We start from the raw sequence: 19,488 nt of genomic DNA on the forward strand, positions 1-19,488 counted from the left end.
TTTCAACTCTTGTCTCTGGGACTCAGCTGATCTCGGACTGGCCGTGTAAGCATTGCCTAATAGTATCTAAGATTCAATAAAAAACAATTTGTCACTTTGTTGTCAACAGACTTAAACCACTTCAACCATAAATAAAAGAGTATAATTCGTATGTATAGGATTGTCACTCAAAAATCTGTCATTTTTCCTAGTGTGTGTGTTGTAGTGTGAGTAATGTTTTATTTGTTAAAAAAATGTATGATAAAAGCATAATTTCAAAATAATATTAGCTCGATGCACTCCTTCACCATATAAACTATAACTGTGCAAAATTTCATTCACCTACGTTTCCCCATTTTTCGTCAAAAGGGATACAAAGTTTTTGGCTCACGTATTAATATATAGATTAATATATAGATAAAAAGTAATATAAAAGATTAAGATTGAATAAATACAGAAATACTGACAGAGGATTTTAATAAGAATATCTCTTCCAAAAGTATTTTATTATAGTATACCTAATGTATATTACTACTTTATAATGAACATGATTACGATTAAAGTTAACAATCTCTAACATCTCGATACATTTGTGACGTTCAATTAATTATGTAACAAGGATATAAATGTTACAGATAAGCCAATGTCAGAATTGTCAGATTAAAGATAAAGTCGCAAAAAGCCGACCCGATTCAGGTCTGCGGTGCGTGTCTCTTTCCCCTGGCGAAACCGATCAATTAAACTTTCAATTATTTTCATGTTTACCAAGAACATGGTGTCAACGGTTTAAGACGTAGATTGAGTTATGAGTAGATATGCCACTTGGATGTAAATAAAAAGAAAGAAATGGTAGCAGATTTGATATATTATCAATGTATAATGATATCTAGTTTAATATACGGCATACCGCATAGGCAATTAAACGTTTTTTACATTAACAGGGATTAAAGTAATGGCTATTACCAAACTTAGCAACAAATGTAGGTACCAAAAGTGTTTTATTTTTGTAAGTTTTTAGTAATTCTAATAGTTTACTGATTTATTATTAAATTTAAGCTATTACAAACATTGACTATCTCTTTTTCTATCTATCATCTGTTTTACGTGTTCCAAAATTTTCCCAAAAAATACCATAAATCTCAAACCTTTTCAAGACGTTGAGGCATATCTATTCCATTCGATCCCTGGCGCCTAATTGATAACAGGCAGCGCGCCAAATGCCCCTGACACAAAATCAATAATCCATGATGGATGGTGCGGAATTTTAATTAAGCACAGAGTAAGCACATCAAATGAGCTTATAAAAGCTGACGCTATCACCCGCGGGACTTGCTAATGCTAAACGGTTCAATGATCGGTCTATAATTTGTACCAAAAACCCGCATATCAATGAAATACATAGTTGTGAATAGCAAACTCGAAAAACAGGGGGTATAGAAGTTAGCAAAAAATCGGCCAAGTCGGCCAAGCGGTTCGGACTCGCGCACATAGGGTTCCGTACCGTTATAGAGCAAAAATGGAAATGAAATGAGACGAGATTAAAACAAGAACTTCCAAGACATAATACGTGACAAAACATACGTGATTACGTGTCACTTGTTTTTAATTCATGACAATATCAGATAGTTTAATGTTAGTGATTTTTAATCTTATATATAAAATTCTCGTGTCACAATGTTAGTTACCATACTCCTCCGAAACGGCTTTACTGATTTTCACCAAATTTTATATGCATATTCAGTGGGTCTGCGAATCGGCTACTGGCTACTTTTTATATTGATAAGTGCATTTGTTGAATAAATAATAGTAAATTACTACAACTCGAGACTGACGGCGACCATTGTTTGTGCGACTCGACCAAGACCACTTAAGGGGCGTCCACAAATTACGTGAGGTGTTTTTTTCCAATTTTTTGACTCCCACTTGGTGAGATTTCGTGAGATTTTATTCACCCCCCCCCTATCTTCTCCTTAACTTATCCAGATCAGAATTGATATGTTTTATTATCATAGCTTATTGTCCTTTAATTTTTACCTCACGTTTAATGCATGATACAAAACTCAATATTTTCATATTATTGTAACGATTGCAGTTGTGTGTGTTGACCGTTTCCCTAATTAATGAGCTCCCAATTTAGCCTGGCAATACTGAATTTGCATTAACGCGTATAACATTTGTCAATAAACACTGATGTATTAGGAGCGATCCACAAACATTTGAACACTGGACTGTTATTGCTATAGAATTGTGTTTAGTTTCAAACTAATCTGACTGAACATAAGTTTAGATCAGTCATAACTCATAATGTGATTCAGATTTATCATGACTTTTATATATATATTATTTATAAAATAAGAAAGGCGTAATAGAGTAAGGAATAAAGATAATTAATAACTTAAGTATAATTTAATGAAGAACTTGGTAGTGTAATGTGTAGTATCGATTCTATGTGAAAATATTCATTTAATTAAAGTTATTGGATCAATAAATCTATCTAAGTAAGTAAGGGTAGATAATTTCCGTATTCCAATACAATATTGTTTTACGCCTTCACTTAATAGACTAAGTAGAACCAATAATGAAAACCTATAACACTACACTCTTGTAAGATTTTTATGTGAATTTTTAGTACCCCATATCGCTGGACATTTTACACACAGTCACCAGGGAACAAGCGAACAGCTGTAAAGATACGGAACGACTACATTAAATAAAACACTAACGTAACTGAACTTTTATTATACCACACTACATATTACTAAATATTTACTATGGCTATAACCTATACAAAATTATGATTCGTCAGCAATTTTGGATTAGAGTCGTAGCTATAATTCTTACTATACTATCACTAAGATGAAATGAGGAGATAATTTTTGATAGCGTAATAGGTACCAAAAATTTGTAAGCCTGATATGCGCATAATTTGGTCTTCCTCTCTTATATCTTCTTTCTTCTACTCTACTGTTCCATTTTAATACAAAAATGCTCCCTAGTCTATAAGATATCCACAAGCGTAACATACAAAGTCTAAGAAATAGTTAGCCTTATTTTACCTAAAAGGCATAAGTTTAGTTAACAAAGTTTGAAAATTAACGGTAAATTTATTTGGGCATAAATTCTCCATATTCTCAAAGGTACATAAAATTCACGTGTAGGTTGAGGTGGGTAGTCGTAAAATTGTCTAATACATGTCCCTAGCGGTTAAAACTAAAATTACTATGTTAATAAATTAGTATTACAAGTATTCTGTACTTATAGTTTATGGCTCTTGAAGTACTGAATGTGTGGCACTGATTACATTACGATACTACCAACATCGTAAGTGTAATGAAATAAGGAACTTCGTTCCAATAAATTTAACACTACTTCTTCTTCTTATTTAAAAATGGCCCCGTAGTGAGTTGCCAATGTCAAAGTGGTTGATGTGACTTTGCTCTAGGATGGGTTGGCTTTATGAATAAACAAGGTATGATTTGAGACACGTACGGATGTTGAAAAATCTAAAACAAGCACAAACATTTAGGGTTTTAACACTACTTGCCCGGTTTTCGGACAGGATTCTAGCTATTGAATGACAGTTGTTGATTGATTGACGTTTGGACGTTAGCCTATCAAAATCGCTATTGAACGGATAAACTTCTGTCACAAAACCCCAGAAACTCGGCATAAGTAAAATTTTACACAACACATATATAATTTGTGCTATGCGATAGAGCCTAGAGGCCTAAGTTGATAAACTAAAATACTCACAAAATGTTCAATTCGAATCGAAAAAAAAACCATTCACGCTTCACAGTTCATACAAACTCCATTGATATTTTGAGCTTTTAAGGTCCAAATGATATTATCTCCTTTTCATTCAATGATAAAGTAAGAAGAATTGACGGTCATGTTAACTCTTTTAAATTGTAAGGAATGGGATCAGGAAGCGGGAACTAACAGTTCGGAATTGGTTCATTTATCACAACACCCCACGCCGCCTTAAATAATGTAACAGAGACGGAACTTCAGGCTGTAACAAAACTAAGTGAACATACTTAAGGGTGTGTATGAGTCTATTATATAAAGTTCACTGTAAAAATAGCAGCGCTGAAAGATTTTTGAAACTTTTGAACGGACAAACTCATGACGCTGGGGCGCCCATAAAGACAAAAAATTGCTCTTTCAGCGCTGCTTCTTTTACGGTGAACTCTATATACCTATATAAGTGACTCAGACACACCCTTAAATATTGTAACTATGTCTAATTACACCCTGTAAGAGTACAAAATAAAGTTAAGTTTATGCTTTTACAATCCGGAGAATCTGGCGTGGCTCCTTGACACTACCAGACTAGTCTGTGACTTCTGTGAGATATTAAACTTCGAAAACTGATTTCCAGTTTTATCAATTTCTTTTAGGTTACAAAGAGGCACTGTAAAAGAATAGGGTAAAAGAGCATTGTTGAAGATCTCTTTGTACTGCTTATTTCTTTACGCAGTGCATAGCTTTTTTAATGAAATTAAGTACTTATAAGGCTGAGCTTTGCAATGAATTACAAAAGATTTATTATTTTACTAAAAAAAAACGTAATTAGGTATTAAGATCTTGCTTGTTTTTTCTTCCCTTATTGTATGTATACGAAATTTAATAAAAATTCATACTCTTGCCAAAAAACCGATAATACACAAATATAAAAGTTTATCTCGTATCCTGAAAGTTTGAGAAGTTGAAGCACATCCCTACAATCCATCCTGGATTATAGGGATGTGCCATATCATAATATATCGATGGTCAATTGAGACAAATTAGTATTATGGTCTTGGGAAATCATCCCGACACAGATGTAATTGACATGCGTATGTTAACAGGGGTTATCAAATTGCCTCATAACCTACAATAAGTGGACACATCTCAATTGATCATTATGGTGATTATCTGCTTTATATCCTTTATTAACCGACTTCAAAAAAATGAGGAGGTTCTATATTCATATTCCAAAATAGAGGAGGTTACAGTTATTGTTTCTTGCAATTATGCAATCAGTAAAAATTATGTTGCTTTCGTTGATTAAATTATATCGTTCTTGTGTTTGTCAAGTACTGTTTCTTAAAATCTATAAGTTACATAATATGAAATATTTAAAATAAGTTAGGACTGCAAATGAATAAGGCAATAATATTATATCGTAAAAGCAGTCGGGTAACAAAAAATATGCAAAGACACAATAATCCTAAACATTGTGGTCTTCAAATTAATTTGTTTCTTTTTCGCAGTGAGGTTATGGCCTTACTACGATTGTTAACTAGGCTATTATTACGATTTGAGAACCTTTTGTAATCTCGTTGATTGAAATCGGATTAGTTTTCCTAAACGGCGAAAAATACATGAATAACCAAAATTCAACTTCCTTTCTCCGTCGATCCTTAAAAGAAATAGAGCAGAAAATGTCTGGGCGGCTTCTGACCATGCATCATGCTTGAACCAAATATTTGTCTGCAATTTCAGAATAAATGTAAGTATAATTCTCTAAACAATCTCGGTCCTGGAGGATGGCCAGCGACTGCATTGCGGTTCTTCAAGGATATTGCCATTCGAATCCTCTTAACCTTTAATCGGGATTTGAGATCACTATGCAGAATGCAGATATATATTTTTGCAATGAAATAAACGGGCTTTGAATTGGAATACTTCCTATATTCTTCTGATCAAGGTTTTTATTACGCTGCGCTGATTCTTGCCGGGCTAGTTCCCAAACCACTGGTAAGCATGATTGTAGTCTCGGCTTTAAAAAATAATCGGCCAAGTGCGAGATGGACTCGCGCACGAGGGCTTCCGTACCGTTATAGAGCAAAAAATGTGTTTTTTGTATGGGAGCCACCCTTAATTGTTTATTTTATTTTAATATTATTAATAATTATTAAAGTAAACATACAATAGAGGCCTTCGTGAAAATAACATGTGCCTACCTGTTGCCATTACTGATATAGAGCAAAAAAAGACCGAAAAACTCACGTTTGTTGTATGGGACTTATGGACCCTTAAATATTAATTTGATTTTGTTTTTAGTATTTTTTGTTATAGCGGCAATCGAAATACACAATCTGTGAAAATTTCAGAAGTCTAGCTATAGCGGTTCTTGAGTTACAGCCTGGAGACAGACAGACGGACGGACGGACGGACAGACGGACAGATATCGAAGTCTCAGTAATAATTATAGGGTCCCGTTTTTACCCTTTGGGTACGGAACACTAAAAATAATTTTGATTTTGAACAAATTGGTAGCAGACGACACGAAGGTGCAGCAAACGACAATATCTCAGTGGCACTATTGGTTTCTTTAAATCCATGCTCCATACTAATATTAAATCCTTTACAATGGATACTTTTCATCCCGGAAAATGTATGGTTTCCGCTTGAAATCAACCAGCGCGGACACCAACTAGTATAATGGTAATAATAATAATCAGTACTAAGTATCAAGACCGTTTCGCGAATATCCTAGTAAAGTTTATCGTCCATATATTCACGGTGTAAAACATACCCAATATGATGGACGCCATAAGTCGACAGAGTAAATTGCTTACGAGGCAATCTTCGTAGAAATCGTATCAATAAAATATAGTATAGGGGGCGGAGGTCAGAATATGAGTGTTATACCGTGGGCGGGTTTACTGCACAGTTTAAGTGGGAATAAACTTGAGCATCCTTCCAGTACTCATTGTTGCACAGCTTTCTTTATGGACCATAGGTCTATAAAACGCTTTAGTTTATGTGGAGGACGTTTGTTTATTAGGTAAACCTACATTACAGTTTTGGTTCAAAAATCTAGACCACGTGTAATAAAAATGTTGCAGTTGAATCAACGTCAACAATTTCTGTTAGAACCCAAACACATCCACCCAAATTCGGAATATTTGTGTAAATAGCTGAGAAATTTATTACGACCACAAATAGTCTTTACATTGGTATTGGTATACTTAAGTAATAATTATATTAAACCAAAGTTTATTTCATGCAGCTCTCAGACTATTGCTTATCAATTAATATAAAACTTTTCTTCGTCATTAAAAGTTAAAAACGAGCTGCGATCGCCAAAAGTTTCGATCGTAAACTAAATGGAAGTTCTCAATAAATTCTGAAGTTAATAAAAACTTTTGTAAAAGTCGCAGATGGCTGGACATGAAATAAAATAAAATAAATATGCAACTTAACTTATACGAGGGAACTGTAGGCGAAATCAGGATCTGTAAAATGTAAAGAAAGAAAGTAATGCTATATATATGTTACGCTCAAAGACCGAAATAATAATAATAATAATAATAAAACATTTATTCATGAACTATGGACATTACACCACACTACATTACCAGAAAAAAAAAAAAAACAAGAAAAACACAGAACAGTTAAAATGATGTTGACCTGGCAATACAAAACAGTAGTCTTATATGAACTGTAACTAACCTAACTAAGAATGAACAAAAAAATAAAAATAAGAAAGGTAGCAAGTAACAAATATTTCAATTATAACTTAGCAAGCAAGAGTGTTATGGGAAGGTAGGAGGTGTAATGCTCAAGCCATTGAAATGGAGTCCACTCAGGTAAAACGACTATGGATAACCACAGTCCCTGATATTCTGTGGATCCAAACTGTCAGGCGCAAAACAGACCACTCAAGGCTACAGTGTCGTAATTTAAAAATAAATTATGCAAAATGTTTCAGATAATAATAATATAAAAGCATAATAATATAAAAGCATATCGCTCAGTGAGCGAAAAAATAGCTCACAACGCGTTGTGGTTACAGTGAAACAGCCACGACGCGAAATTCGCGTCGTGGCTCTGATGAAAACGGCCACGACGCGTTCTGGCAATCACAAAAAGACCATATCGCGAAATCCGTGTCGTGGCTGATATGCTATACGTTTTTCTTGATTTGTTCTTGATTGATTAATCGTCCATAGGTATGGAAGATTATATTTGAATTAAGTACTACGCGTACTACAAAATATGTTTTACTAAATCCCTGCATAACGTGTTTAACATTATTATTTATAAAATATCCATAGTTCCATACATTTCGTACTAATATTAGTACTGTCTGTCTTTTTTTTGGATTTCGCGTTATGGTCTTTTTGTGATTGCCAGAACGCGTCGTGGCTGTTTCACTGTGACCACAACGCGTTGTGAGCTATTTTTTCGCTCACTGAGCGATTTCGGTCTTTGAGCGTAACATATATACTAATAATCATCTATGTAAAAAAAAGACATACAGTTGGTAATAAAGTTACCAACTGATAACTTACTTAAAACCGTCAATTTTAAACGGTACTAACAGTCATAAACAGTATTCTCGTCAGTCAATAATAAAGTTATTAGTATTAACATGGTACCCCCATACCAATTACAAAAGTAAGTCATCACCCACAATATGACTTAACTATTTAAAACCCATTTTACTAGTAATTCAATTTCGCTACGGAAATGTTAGAGTCATCCATAACAGTGACAATATTTTGGGGCCGAATCTGCGGGTATAGATGTTTATCGTGGGTAAGAATTTATTTCGGATCCACGTCTGGGTCTATTTTGACAAAAAGTGCTGTTTTGTTCGTTTTTTATGAAGTTTGATTTATTATGTGCGACTGTTTGGATGTTTTAACGGAAAAGATAAAATCTTGTAACTTCCTGGATTCGGGAATGTATTTCGAAAGGAGATTTATACCTAGTATTGTAATATATTATATCTCGATGATTCGGAGTCTCTGAGAGCATTTTTGCTTCCGTAGTGGTAAATAAAATATTGAGACAAACGATCATGGGAATTCTTTTTGCCATGGAAATATAGGTTAGGAGCATGTTCAAGATGTTATGCGATAAAGGTTGGATACGTTATCCAACTTTTATTAACATATACCAAAGAAGGTAAAAAAATCAGTCAAGTGCGAGTCGGACTCGCGCACGAAGGGTTCCGTATCGTTATTTGTTAAACTAATATTGTGTATTCTGTGCCGTTATAGAGCAATAGTAAGCCACAAATTGTGTTTTTTGTATGGGAGCCACCCTCATTTTTTTATTTTATTTTAATATTATTATTAATTAATAATTATTAAAGCACACATATAAAAAAGGATTATATAAAAATTTCAAGTGTCTAATTGTTACCATTATTGAAATCAAGCAAAAAAGGCCAAAAAAATCACGTTTCTTGTATGGAAGCCACCCTTCATTATTAATTTTATTTTGTTTTAAGCATTTTTTGTTATAGCGGCAACAGAAATACACAATCTGTGAAAACTTCAGAAGTCTAGCTATAGCGGTTTTTGAGATACACACAGACGGACAGCCGCACAGACAGACAACGAAGTCTTAGTAATAAGGTCCCGTTTTTACCCTTTGGGTACGGAACCCTAAAAAGTCTAGGCGTAGCTGACATACACCTATTCATGAGAAGAACATACTTCTAGTTTGGCATCATAGAGTCATCTCGTGACAATAATTCAAACACAATTTCGCTAAAAGCACACAATACGTAATTTTTATTTGTTTTTCCGAAGAAACCTACAAATAACAGGCAATGGACTTCTGATATCTGGCGATTTCTTTTTATTGGCCCTCATTAAAGGTAAGGTTGTGGAGCAATAAGCTTAAGTGGATTGAAATGGCAGCGCTGAGTCAGGAACATTCTAGGCTATTGTTTCGATCTGGAACAATAAGAATAATTGAGGTTTATGCTTCATGTATTGTAGGTTTTTCTACGTGTAATTATGGGGAACGTGCATCATGCATAGACTGTAGAATGCCAAGTATATAATAGAATGCGCCTTTAGTATTTGTAACGCCAGTAGGCAACACTTTATTTGTATAAAGAATACATTTAAAGGAACTACAGGTGGCAATAATGTTAAGGTAAGTACTCCTTTTCCTTTCCTATATTCCCTAATTTGTTAACGCAATTTATTTTCGTAAAAATGTACACAAATACGTACTTGAAAGGCCACCCGTTTTTTCTGTGAGCTTCACATTAAATTTATAGGTACTTCTAGATTTTTCTTTCGAGAAAAATTCAACATGAATGCCTCTCTAGGACGTTCGAAAAGCTTCAAGCTTCATTATAATATGACGTATGAGGTGATCGAAGGGTATGAGTTATTATTCTAAAGAAACGTTAACCATAATAATCCTCGTTTTATTATATTTTTTAACGTGGGAGACCGATGCTTCGGCACGAATGGGCCAGCTCGACCGGATAAATACCACGTTCTCACAGAAAACCGGCGTGAAACAGCGCTTGCGCTGTGTTTCGCCGAGTGAGTGAGTTTACCGGAGGCCCAAAACCCTATTCCCTTCCCTACCCTCAACTATTCCCTTCCCTTCCCTTCCCTACCCTCCCCTATTACCCTATTCCCTCTTAAAAGGCCGGCAACGTACTTGCAGCTCTTCTGATGCTGCGAGTGTCCATGGGCGACGGAAGTTGCTTTCCATCAGGTGACCCGTTTGCTCGTTTGCCCCCTTATTTCATAAAAAAAATTTATTAAATTAGCTCTACAAAAATGCTGCTACAATGAGCATTTTTAACAATCATTTCTGGCTTGAGTAGTTCAATAAGTCCCTCTACATTTTTCCTTTCAAAACTACCCTCCACATATGCGGTGTTTTACTGTTATAATGAAGGAACTCAATACAATTTGTACGATATAATTGAAAGCACGGGTTCGGTTTGATTTTTTGTCGGATAAGAAATCTAATCTTTTCTCCCCCAGTCCGTAGTCCATTATGGTCCCTCAGTTTTCGCTAAATAATACACCGGTGGGGGCAAAACAAAGAGGACCGGAACTAACGGTAGTAGTACCGCGGGGAATTACTAGGGACGCGCTGTGGTATGTTACTGCCATTAGCTTTGTTCACAATGTGCCTTTTTCTGTTCGTCAAGGGCATGCGTTACAGCGAACGTGAACCATGCTCGCCACGCATGCCCTCTGACCATATTCAAAAAACAAAAATGTCAATGTTGGCGTTGCGTTCGTTGACTTATTGAATGCGCCAAAACGAAAGTTGAATGAAAGAAGGTGAAGAAAATTTAAGACGAAAGTGCATAGTGTGGACATAGCTAATAACTTTTATAATACCCATATCACTACAAAACTATGAAGGATTACTTAAAATAATATTATTGTCACTTTATACCATAAAGTTAGAGTAGGAATTTCTTTGACAAAGGTGTAGAGTTGTGGAGTGTGGACTATTGATATTTCCTATACTCGATGAAGCCGTGTACTTTATATCATAAACGTGAAATTGTAACTTTGTTATTTTATTACTTTAAAGCTATCGGAAAATGTGAATGAGAGCTGAGAGTCGAAAGAAAAGTTGGGTGGATGAAGCTGGTTAATTAATTAATCCATTGACGTCACTAAATATACATACACACATAATATATTTTCAGAAAATAGAAAAAAATCTATGCTTAATTAATTATCATTAATTATAAATATTTTTTTATGTTCTGAAAATACTAAAATTCGTGTATACATATTACATACAAATTTTGTATAATGCGCTTCAGTCTGAACTCTCAAGTATTATGTTCTCACTACAGTTTATTCTCCCTGCTACATACCATTTCGCCACATAATGTGTTACGCAGCAGATGCGGCCGAATGACTCACGTCTCTATTACTTTTGCCCTTGTCGATTTGAAAACCATTAGTGGTTACGATGTCATTGAACCCTGCACCATAAACACCATAAAACAGAAAACACTCATTATTTTATTACATATTTTCATTGGCAATACAACAGTGTAAACAGTTTTTATTGCCTCTAAAAGGGTCGCTGATTATTTTTGGTTAAAGGTTTATGAACCTTTACTGTTCAAGTGACACGTTTTACGCTAATAAAGAATTGCCTGTAAAATAACATACTTAATATATCTAGCCTAACGTAGAACATCCTCCTTTTTGGAAGTCGGTTAAAATCATTTTTATCTGAAAATCTCTACAACTTAGATAATGGAGCTTATGACAATGATAAGACCGAAATATAGCGTTAGTAAATCCGGAAAAGCTAAAGGTTATTTTAGACATTGTACAAGTAGGCTTGAAGTAAAATATATACGAGAGTATGACAGAAGTAGAGCACGGCCTAAAAATGGGGCATGGCTGAGTGAAGAAAATGAACATAGAACACTGGTGAACGTTCTTTATTTAATCCCGGAGAAAGAACCTGATAATCTTTATGTTGGGTATTATAATCTGTGCGTGTCATAGAGTAAAGACGGCTAGTAGGTATGAACGATAATATACCTACGCCAATCAGCTGATCGATTCGGGAACGTTAAAATTTACGCGCGTACGTCAAGGTCGCTTATTGGCTAATTGTTCCCCAAATTTCCCGTTATCCTTGAAATTTGTAAAATTTGAATATACGCTAAATTTCTATCACTGAGGCTAGACGTATTTTTCCCTCTCCCAAAATTACTATCTCTGCAGTAGAAAATCAGTCGAAACTAACTTTCTTCGCACCTAATCGTTGCTGCTTGTCACTGGCGGCAACATTTTCTATGCCTACAACAAATCAGTTAATAATTATGAAATCTTAAAAAAAACTATCAGTATACTACTATGATGGATCGTTGCTGACCTGCTAGCAAAATATTATAATACTTATTATGGTTAAAATGGTTGCATTATATTTTTCACATTCACATATTTTACAGGCGTGCAAAAAAATCATGAATAATCGCAAAGTATTTTTTTTTATGAAATAAGGTGGCAAACGAGCAAACGGGTCACCTGATAGAAAGCAACTTCCGTCGCCCATGGACACTCGCAGCATCAGAAGAGCTGCAGGTGCGTTGCCGGCCTTTTAAGACGGAATAGGGTAATAGAGGAGGGTAGGGATGGGAAGGGAATAGGGGAGGGTAGGGAAAGGAAAAGGATTGGGCCTCCGGTAAACTCACTCACTCGGCGAAACACAGCGGAAGCGCTGTTTCACGCCGGTGAAACAGCGCTTCCGCTGTGAGGACGTGGTATTTCTCCGGTCGAGCCGGCCCATTCGTGCCAAAGCATGGCTCTCCCACGTCAAGATGTGTTTGATGCATACAAATGTAACAAAATACGCTGACGCACACTTGTAATACTAACGCAAGTAAATTAATGGCTTTAAATTTTCTAAATAATCACAAAACTATTATCACAGTTAGAAAGCTACAGATGTTTCATGTCAGACAATAATATATTATACTTTGTCCCGATACAAAAAAGATTCCATTAGCATACTACATGAGTCTGCACATAAATATCCTATTACTGAAGTATGACTATTGGTAAAGGAAATCAGAGAGTATATTTAATTCAATCAATGGCCGTAGCTGTCGACTCTTCCGCCGAGTTAAAATTATTACTATCATCTTGTGGGCACTTATCTAAAAGTCGGTTGTTTTATCCTACACGAGAGCGTCGCTAAAAGGGAATGCTTGTTCGAATAAATAAACGCCTTAAGCGCTTGTCATTGTCAATTCGTGATTCAAAAGTTTTTTTAGTCGCTGCAATGCCCTTTGTAACACCGTACATGCAATCTATTTATGTTCGGAGATTGTTTATGTGAAATAATAGTTTGAAACTTATAGTCACGAGTTTTTACTTCCTTACCTACCGCTCGGCATAGACCTGGGCCTTGTTACACCCAGGGCCCCGTAAGGGCTACTGGCGCCTGTGTGCAAAAAAAGGATTTTGGCGCCCCTTTAGGCAAATTTTTTGGGTCCTTGGTTTTGGCGCCCCTAAAGATGGCGATTTGGCGCCCCTAGAGGATGGCGCCGTGTGCATTGCACACATTGCACATATGGTAGCGGGGGCCCTGGTTACACCTATCAAGTAGAGTGGCGAGTCGAGTTGCGAGACGGTGCTCTCGGCCAATCACATTAGCCCTACATATTTAAATAGGCCCTAATTCTTTCCCTAAGATTCCGTGTGCGACAAATGAATTCTTATGAAAAGTGCTCTATATTAGTATATTAGTTTCAGAGCCTCATAATCCAGCAACCAATACTTTTCCTTGTATTTTAGGTACTAATGTTACGCAAGTGTGTTTCAAATTTTAATTAGGAGTAAGTTTAATTTCAATTTAACGGAAGAGCGCACCTCGGATTCGTCACGACTTCAAAAGATGTATTTTTTAAGTCGCACATGTTCTGGATTATCGTTTCAGGGAAGGACCTACCGCAGATCTGTTAATCCCGCGTAATTTATACGGCTCATTGTGAGGGAATTTGCCGCTATTTTAGGAAAGTTCGGGGTTACCGTTCTATCAATAACTAGATGTTGCCCGCGACCATGTGAAGATAAATACGTTTATCGCTTTGTTCGATTGCGCAAAAATACATTTGTCGAGCTATGTCGTTTTGTTAGACTTGAATTAGCTCGGCACCAAACTCTTTCAAAATAGATTCAGTTATTATAGTTTATAAGTGGTAATAGACAGATTGATACAAATTCGCAATTATAATATGTATATGGATTGGGTGTATCCCTAATCTTTACCATCTTACTTTAATCGCTGTAAGAAGGCATTAATTTGTTAGGAAATTCGCTTCATATTTCCTCCGTAGATGCTTTTAAAACAGATAATTTAACTTTAGAGACTAGAAAAATACCTATCTATTTTAGTTTGATTTTAACGCGTTGCTGACAAAGTTCCAACAGTTTTGTGAAAAAAAACACCGCGTCGCACTCAATTTCACGGCAAAATAAATTGACGTTGAAAAGTTAATTTTACAGCAGATACCAGTTTTTCAATTATTTGCATCCATTTAAAGCCTTTCATTAAATCTGAAACATAACTCATCCGGACATGAAATGGATTTGTAACTGGTAAATCTATCACCGAATTTGGTGGTATTAAGTACTAAAAAAATGATTGAAACAAATAAACGATTGTAACACATAATATAATTAATGAGACATCTCCATGTTGACCTATTATGAACAAATACAGGTGATTCAAACGTGTATACTGTCTACAGTCTACTGTAGATGGGTATTTATTGTGCATACGTAGACAGGTCTGCTGCCCAGTCATGGGGACAACGACAAAGGACATATTATTATTTTCTGCATGGACGCAAAACCTTTTTATTTTTACGTAGAATACGAATCTTGTGTGTGTGTGTGACAGTGACAATCAATTTCTACACGATTCTGTTGCAAGCAACATTAACTGCCGCACTCAGAGTGGAACAATAATTAGTTAAATGTAATTAATTCAAAATTTTGACATAAGTCCCATACATTATCTGTCAAACTCTCCAATAAATTGAAGCTTAATCGTAATTTAATGTCTCTGAGTACGGCCGGGGGTAAGTCTTGTAAAGACTTTTTTTTTAAGTCTGAAGATGAGCTAGACAAGTACAAGCCAGGCTGGCCTACAGCTGCGTTAGATCTAGAGCATTGGAAGACTTTGGGGGAGGCCTTTGCCCAGCAGTGGGATAGCATAGGCTCTTAAAAAGAAGAAAAAAAATACAAAAAAAATCTGTACTCAAGACATAAAATCTTTTATGGCTATAAAACAGGATGATCACATAATTAGTGCCTCTCCCAAATCGCCAGATGTTCTTGTTTACATTGTCCACATATTTGGAGTTTCAAGTGTATCAAAATAAACAAAGACGAGACAATGGTATGTTCGTTTGTGTTCCTTATCTATACAGCATCTGTTATAACATGAGCACAATACATGTAGTTAAGCTGGAACTTGGAGCTGAGATAGTTTTGTTTAAGATATTATTTTTGTTCTCCGAGACTCAGGATAACAATTATCGTTTGCTTTGTTGTTATTGTATTAAAGTAATATCTTTTATTAGCTACTATTTTAGTAAGAGATAGAGTGTATTTGTTTTACTATTCTTATAGTTAAAAGATTACAAAATTACTAACCTTCGACAAAGGTTATGATGCTCCTCAAAATGTGGTTAGTAAAAGCCACCTCAAAATTTTCAACACTTATTTTCCTTCATGAAAAAGGATAAGTATTATATTTGCGTAATTGAAATCTATCAGAAGGTATTGTTTTCTGTCTTTCTATATTTATTCTGTCTGTAGGTCTGTTTCAATGGGTGTATTCAGGACATGATTGCCGAATCGTGGCCAAATATTCTAAGGTCTAAATGCAAAGGTTTCCATCTCTAAGATCCCAGGAGTCAAGTTTAGTCGATTACTTGGCCGCCGTAAAGGGGCCATAGGGACTTTCAAGTTATTCTGTTGGAATAACAAGAGTAGAAATGAAACAAAACATTTTTATGTTGCTTACTGTTGCTTAACTTTAACAGTTATAATATTATTTTTATTTTTTAATATATTTTGTTTAAACTTTAAGTTTAACTGTAGTTGATTCCTAGGCAGATGGGGGACCTACGGTGTTTGGTCGCGTAACATCAAACGAACCCAGCCATGATCCGACCAAATGACGTTGATGTGTCAACTGCCTAGGAATCATTTTCCTCTAAATATTATGTACCCTGTAACATTCAAACGCAATATTTTCACAACAATCACCAGCTATCTCACCTATGTTGGACACATGCACAAATCATAATGCCTCAAACACACATTTCCACAACACACCCAACATCATACAATTCTAATCTAACGTGACGCCACGCGAGTTATTCCACGCATACCAAAACAAACAACCACAGAAACAAATATTTTTATTTTCACAAGTTCGAGCGATGTTTGCACAATTCCCATTTGACGAGGCACAGCTGTTGGCCGCAGCTGAGGGCTCTTCACTATTGAGGAACTTGAATGTTCTTAAACGCTTTGACATACAAATTGTTACTGACTGAAAGCATTACTTCGAGTGCCGTTGATGATTCTGTTGTGAATTACGACTTGAGTTCGGATTTAATGTAAATAAAGTTCGTACGTAGGCTTGTTTATAAGAGGTTGTACTTTGAAATTATTTCAATTAAAATTAATTTAAAAGTTAATTCTTTTTTTCTTTATGTGACTACTTAAACAGCTAGTTCATTTTGAACGTAAATATAAAAAAAAACTATACCTAGCCGTATTGTTATGTTAATGCAAATACTATCCCCAACCAACGACTCCAGTACCTAATATAGGTTTTGTTAATGAAAAAATTTGCTTTCCTCAACAAATTTTCTTGTTGTAAAAGCAATTCCTAGACGCTCATTTTACTCCACGCTTAAACTGGCACAACCGAGTCTAGTTGAGTACGGGTCTTGTTAAACTCGTACAAATTGTGTCGTTCTCTGTATCTGCAGCAGAGAATCAAATAGTGAAAACACTGAACTTTACCCCATTATACAGTCGCAATATAGGAGGATGTTTTAATTAAAATTATTCAACATTTATATTCAAATTGGTCCCCCAATAGCGATGGGATAGGTGCAGTCGAATTACAGTTAAACGAACCTAGCCGATTGGTCAGATATACGTAGCAGTCAATAGCTACGAATAGTAATCTATGGAAGAGTAACTGAGTCAAAAAATGGTTCCAGAATATTGTCATAGTGCATTTCGTGGAACTCTTGTATTTTCAGTCGTCAAACTCGGGCGATCACACAAATTTTATTACACTAGCTTTATGCTTTGTATATTGGTATACTTCTTACTCATATTTTCTTCTGCTTAATTTCTTTGCGAGTTCCAAGACAGCTATACCATGCTCCTTGGGCTCCCTGAGATCATTTCAAACGGGTTTCGTGGTTGGATACCGCTGTCGATCCTGGCGAAACAGGGGATACAGTAGTGGAAAAGTGGAGCTGGTTTTTTAAAGGCCGAAGCCCTTTAAAACTAGCTTCATGTTAACTGGTGTCATAATATTGAGCAGTCAAAATATTATGTACGAGAGTTACTGTTCTATGGTGTATTTCGTTGGTCAATAGTCATGTGTGATTTGAATTGTAGTAATGATGCGCGCTATCGTGTCTGCCTCGAAATCACCGGAGGCTTTTGGTCATTTCTCGGTTCGGTGTACTTGTAATTTGGCAAATGATTTGGAAATTTGGCAATAGATGCCAGTAGACTATTGAGTAGGTATAGTATGTAACAGAGGGACGTTTTATTAGCGTTTACTTAAAAATATTCCAAGAATATATTATAATTAATAGTTTTGAGAGAAAACAAAAAAAAAAAAGCTTAGAGTAAATTATTTTACTAACTTTAGTTTTTTTTCCGATATATTTTACAAAGTAACCTGAGTCTTGGCATTGTAAGTAGGTCTTCTTTAGGTATTTCCTTTTATGAATCGTAAGAATAGAAATTTGGGAAAGATCTGGATCTAGGAGACGAGCAAGCCTTTCGTTTCCCGGCTATATTTTCCACTGACATAGATTTCTTTTGTACAGAATAATACAAAGGAGTCTTTCAAAATCACTCGAACAAAAAGATACGATGGAAAATATTTTTTTAAAATATTGCCAATTTTTTGGCACGTAAGTCGGTTTCAGCTACAAAAGTTTATTCTGTTTTTAAAACATATATAAGAAACTAGATGTCGTCGCTATTTCGTTGCACCCAAATTCAAGTATGTATAGTAATTACCCACTATGCCGAAGCGAAGTTCCGCGGCGGAAATTCCGCATGATTACGTCAGCAATGTCAAACATATACAATACTTTATATAACGCGACGGAATTTCGGCATGGTGTGTCATCGGTAAAATACATTGCAGGCGGAATCAAGCCGAACTTCCGCCGCGGAAATTCGGCATAGTGTGTTTAGACACCAACGCGCGAAAACCGTATATTTATTCGCAAGGAAAACTATATCCTATGTCCTCTCCCCTCTCAATGATCTAAATCACTTCCGCCCTTTATGCATGAATTTAACAGACAAATAGGCAGATGGACAGACGGAGAGTTTCGAATTTAATAATTAACTAAGGATTACACAGAGGATTTAAAAAATACGTGTGGCACTCGAGGACTGACGCAGTAACGCTGCAATAGCTTGCATAGCATTTTTATCAACATAAGCAATTATAAGTTGCACGCACACAAACACCGTGCCGAAGTCTGGCAACACCGCGCGGAGTGGGGGGTGTTAGGATTTTTTCGTTACGGAATTTCGTGATTCGGTCGTTCAAAGTCCGCGAATAGCTTTTAAATATTCTTGGATTTTGAATGGGTTTAAATATTTCTAAAATCTAATCCACGATTTTTAGTACCGTATGTAAATCGTCGCTACTAAATCCCGCAATCCCGTCCGAGTGGCCTGGAATTGACAGACCAATAACAGTCCGGCTGATGTATTGCCACTCCATATCCCACCTTTCGCGATAAACTCGAGGACTCACTGACTTGTTTGCAAGGTTAGCTTCAATTTTGTTCTTACTTCAATATTGAAAAATGAAATTAGCCATAAAAATAATGCATAAAGTTTGGACAGTATTTTATTTTCTAAAAGTGCAAATTAAAGTGAAGATCTCTAACACTATACGAGTAATTTTAATTACAATGGAATCAATATTAAGTAAATAGTGTAATTTTTGTGCATAGTTTAA

This window comes from Aricia agestis, chromosome 3, assembly GCF_905147365.1.
Source record: "Aricia agestis chromosome 3, ilAriAges1.1, whole genome shotgun sequence".
Taxonomy (NCBI): Eukaryota; Metazoa; Arthropoda; class Insecta; order Lepidoptera; family Lycaenidae; genus Aricia; species Aricia agestis.